The sequence below is a fragment of the Myodes glareolus genome, chromosome 16 (assembly GCF_982192425.1).
Source record: "Myodes glareolus chromosome 16, mMyoGla1.1, whole genome shotgun sequence".
Classification (NCBI taxonomy): domain Eukaryota; kingdom Metazoa; phylum Chordata; class Mammalia; order Rodentia; family Cricetidae; genus Myodes; species Myodes glareolus.
The window spans coordinates 22675225-22680244 of NC_142041.1; the positions used below are offsets into that span (position 1 = coordinate 22675225).

Here is a 5020-nt window from a genome sequence, read left to right on the forward strand (position 1 = left end):
TCTTCTGGAGAGTTTCACTTTTGGCTTCTTCAGAAGCGGGGAAAAAAAAGAGATTAATGTCAAGGTTCTCACAACCATCATCTCTGCATTTCCAGAAAAATGTATGCCTGTCTTTAGCTTCTGTTAGCCCTGCTTCTGGACTGTCTGTGATCAACCAGGAAAACATTTGACACAGAAGAGTCACCGATGTAGTGAGCAAATACTGAGGTCAGAGAGGAGTCAAGAATGAGAACATAGGGGGGCTGGAGAGATGGCTCAGTGGTTAAGAGCATTGCCTGCTCTTCCAAAGGTCCTGAGTTCAATTCCCGGCAACCACATGGTGGCTCACAACCATCTGTAATGAGGTCTGGTGCCGTCTTCTGGCTTGCAGACATACACACAGACAGAATCTTGTATACATAATAAATAAATAAATAAATATTAAAAAAAAGAATGAGAACATAGCCCTGCAGTTAATAGAGAGAGGCTTTCAAAGCTACATAGTCCACTTTCCTCTTCTTCGAGGAAAAAAATAAGTAACAATTTACCCAGATTTCTGCATCCACTGCTTCGCCTATCCCATGAGTTAAGTCATCTATTCAGTTCTTGGGCACAAAATTTTCCTATTTCCATCTTGATGGTATGTCTACTGAGTAAAAAGTAAAAATAAAAACCACCATTTTAGCAATTAGCACAGTGAAGGATAAAAATAATCTAAGTAGAATTGATTATGCTGGGATGATAATTAACCCTCAGAGCCCTAGTGTTTTAATAAAACAAAAAGTCAAGTTTATTTTCACTCCTAGCTTGAAACTCACTGTCTGTATTTCTCCTTTTTCCTTTTTTCCCTTTCTTCCTTCCTTCCTTCCTTCCTTCCTTCCTTCCTTCCTTCCTTTTTTCCAAAACCAGGGTTTCTCTATGTAACAGCCCTGGCTGTCCTGAAACTCACTCTGTAGACCAGGCTGACTTCAATCTCAGAGAGCTCCTTCCTCCCGAGTGTTGGGATTAAAGGTGTGCACCATCACTGCCCAGCTTTCTTTTTCCTTCTTGTTGAGAACTCAAACACCCTGATAGACTACTGATTGCAGTTTGGGGCTGTGGAGTCAGATCAACGTCAGCAACTCTACCAATCACAGATGGTGGGATCATTCTACAAATGACACACATGCATCTTTAAAATCGAGGGAGAACCCTTCCAGAGAGTTCAGGAGAGTGCCTCACTCATGGGCCACTGGCAATCAACCACTTCTAATCCACTGATTTCAGTGACAAAATTGTGAACAAGAATTATTTGCTTAATTTATTTTTCACTTTTTAGAAGATATTTGCAATTTAGAAAATTGCACATCAGCTGGGGTTGGCTCATGGAGGTACATGGGACCCTCATTCTGAAAATAAATGGAAAATACATGTGAGCTTTTTTTTAAAGAATAGCTTTTCTCATATTTCCCCCATTCTTGGGATTGAACTCATGGACTAATTTATGCAAGGCAAAGTTTCTACTACTGAGATCCATCTATTTGCCTATCTATCTATCTATCTTCATCATCATCATCATCATCATCATCACGATCTATCTGTTTTTCTATCTACTAGGCAGGGTCTTCCCAAGTTGCCCAGCTGACTGTGAACTCATCAGGTGGCCTAGATAATCCCTGAACTCATGATCTGTAGTTGACATTTTATTTGGGCCACCAACCAGCTGCCAAAGATGCAGAGACTTATTGTTAATTATGAATGCTCAGCCTTAGCCTAGGATTGTTTCCAGCTAACTTCTTTTCTTTAACTTAAATTAATCCATTTCTATTAATTTATGTGCTGCCCCGATGCCTATTTACCTCATCTACATTGCGTCCATCCTGCTTCTCCGTGTCTGTCTGTCTGGCCCTTGGCAGGCTGACTGGCTCCCCATTTCTTTCTTCCCACCAGCCCCACCTACCTCTCCTCTGCCTAGCTATTGGCTGTTCAGCTTTTTAATTATACCGACCTGAGGTAGGCAAGGTATGAAGCAACACATCTTTACATAGTTAAATTAATATTCCACAGCTATGATCTTGTGCCTCTGCCCTCTACATAGTGAGGATTACAGCTACATACCACTATGACTGGCATAATATATATTGTCTCTGAACTAAAATGTATACTTACTGAAATGTATTACACAGGCAGCGAGGCATCCTTATTTTGTTTTTCACGTTCTTGACAGACCATGTAATTCCCCCAATTTTGCCCAAGGCTAGCCATCGATACCATACCCCCTTGACTTGTCATCACATAGACCATGGCATACAGTAAGCACTCAATGCATGTAAACTATTCTTCACTACAAGTCATTGAAACCAGAGAGGCCCCTAAAGTGTGGGTTATTTTATTTTTCATAGAGATGAGCAAAGATACATCAATCAGTTTTTGATTGCTGTATCAAAATGTCCAAGAAAACAACTTTTGGCTCATGGATTGAGAGATTTCAACCCATGGTCACTTGCTCTGTTGCTTGTGGGCCAGTGTGGACTGACACAGAACACAGTGGTTAGGAGGCTGTGGGAGTGCAAATCTTCCCAGTTTGTGGTGGGCAGGAAGCAGACACAGAGACGCAGAGGTAGGGACAAGACATATTTTGTCTTCCCATCAGGCCCCACAACTCACAGTTATTTCTGCCTCCAATAATTTGTTCAACCATGAGGAGATTAAATCATGATGTCAGAGCTTTCATGATCCAAGTCTTAAACACATGAGCCTTTTGGGAAGCCAAGCCATAACAACATATAAATGCAAACCAATGTGGAGAATTATCACTGTCTTTTCAAAGAATAATTTTATCTTTGCTAATGGCCATACACCTGCATGTGTGCTTGCGTGTGTATGCACACTTGAGTGCAAGTCAAGCACCTGTGTAATTCAGAAATGGGCTTCGGGTCCCTTAGAGCTCAAGTTCCAGGCTGTTTTGAGTCACCCAACAAGGAAACGGCAAAAGTGGTATGTTCTCTTAACCCACGGCCATCTCTTCAGCCTCTCCACCGGGTGTTTAGAGGCGTGCCTTTCAGTGGGCCAGGAGCTCACCACTTGTCTAGAATAGTCAGTGAACAAGGATCCTCGTTTCTCTGCCTCCTGAGATCTGCAGTTACAGATGTGCGCTGTTGGGGTTACGGATGTGCACTGCCGTGTCCAGTTTTTCAGTTGGTGGCAAGAAATCAGGTCCTCGTGCTTGCGTGGCAAATCTTTTACTGACTAAGCCACGTCTCCAGCTCCAATAGATACTTTCTAATTAATAAAACACACAAAGGTGTTTTTAAATGTATGCAGAAGACAATAAACAATAACAGTCAATTATTGCTCATTTGCTGTATCTCGGGAGTTACACGCTTGTATTTAATCCTCACTCTGAACCTCTGAGGTAGAGCATTTCCACATGAGGTTTTCCCTGTCTCCTTCGCTCTCTTTCCTGCTCTTCTTCCCCTTACTCTTTCTTTCTCTGAAGTTTAGAGATAACTGAGCCCTAATGACCTCACATATACAGGCAGAGGTTGTGAGCCAAAGTCTGTATGCACGCTGCAAATCTGGAATCCAAACATCTTTGTCTGACTAAATGCCCAATCTCTTAATAATTCTGCTCTTTAATATCTACTCCATGTCCCCTGCTGGCCATTACCGATATTTTAGTACATTTACTTTCCATCTCTTTTCCACATGTGCAGCCTGAGATGTAAATATAGATAACATACACATATGTGGATAGATAGATTTTTTTTAAGAAAAGCAAAATCAGATTTATGTCATGTACGATGCCATTTTGTACACTACTTTTTAAACTGAATGCTACTGTTGCAGTCCCTGATCACCGAGGACGCATGTAAAGTATAAATTTCAGTGACGGCAAGGTAATCATAGTACGCTCCCTCGCACTCAAAATGAAGAAATGCCAGCGCACTAGATTTCACGATTTTTTTTTTTAACATTAGACTAAGTTCTTAGGAGTACTGATTGTTACAACCTTTCTGAATGTCAAATTGGTTATAGATCATGAGCCTTAGGAAGCTCTTGTCTTTATAACTTCACTTACAGAAATTTACTCCAAGGAAATTACAGAATAGGCTGAAAGATGGATGCATGAGGCTGTTTACCACAGTGGCTATAAAGCCTTTACGTGGGTGGATGTCATATGAGAAGGAAATGGTAATATCTTTATGATGGCCAACACTTAGTTGCTTAGTATTTTCAGATACACTTTCTGAAAATTCCATAGGCATGAATGGCTTCTGGAAATTTGTAAATAAGTATTTGAAAACTTGTTGGTAATTTTTTTTTTTTGGTGAATTCTGACCCATCCATCGTTGAATACACACACACACACACACACACACACACACACACACACACACACACACGGTGGTTGAGCATAACAAGAAGAAATTTAACTAATACAACACTGTTAGCCTCAGCAAGTCCCTCTTAGGACCCATTTTCCCCATCTGTAAAAATTATAGCTTAAAGACATGACTTGTCATCCATAGATAAAAAGAGAAGAGTAAAAGGCTGGATATTAGTCCTTTCTAGTCCCAATAATGAGGACAAGCTGTAGGTCTGGGCTAGTGGATCCAGTTCCCTCTTCTGGCCTCTGAATGCATCTGCGCACTCACACACTCTCACGTACCCACCTGCACACACTCGTTCACGCGACCCTGTTCACATATCCCCACTTTCCAGATCTCTGTTGGAACCTCCACTTGCTGGGACCAGCGCAGCCTGAATAGCCAAGACTGGCGGAGTGGGGGATGCCGGGATTGAGACACGAAGGCTTCTTTTCGGTGGAAGAACAGCAACCTTTATGGTGCCCAGCAACCTTTTATACCTCTACTCCTTCTTTGAAGCCCCACCGGCCAGAAAAAACACAAACATCCTTGTCAGTTACAGACCACAAGGAAGTTCCCCTGCCGGTCAGGAGGAGTGAGGGCAGCTGGATCACAACAATCCATCTGCCTCTGCCTCCTGAGTGCTGGGATTAAAGGCGTGCACCACCACCGCCCAGTTGAAGAAATAAAAA

General features: G+C 42.0%; 1 long non-coding RNA gene across 1 annotated transcript; it reads right to left on the reverse strand.

Annotated features, from left to right (window-relative positions):
* Nucleotides 1–2331: 2331 nt before the first annotated feature.
* LOC146891418 (uncharacterized) lies at nt 2332–4779 on the reverse strand. Its single transcript, XR_014997285.2, has 2 exons — nt 4635–4779; nt 2332–3240 (listed from the first exon to the last, which is right to left on the reverse strand). It is a non-coding gene; the product is annotated as an uncharacterized LOC146891418 (long non-coding RNA).
* Nucleotides 4780–5020: the final 241 nt, after the last annotated feature.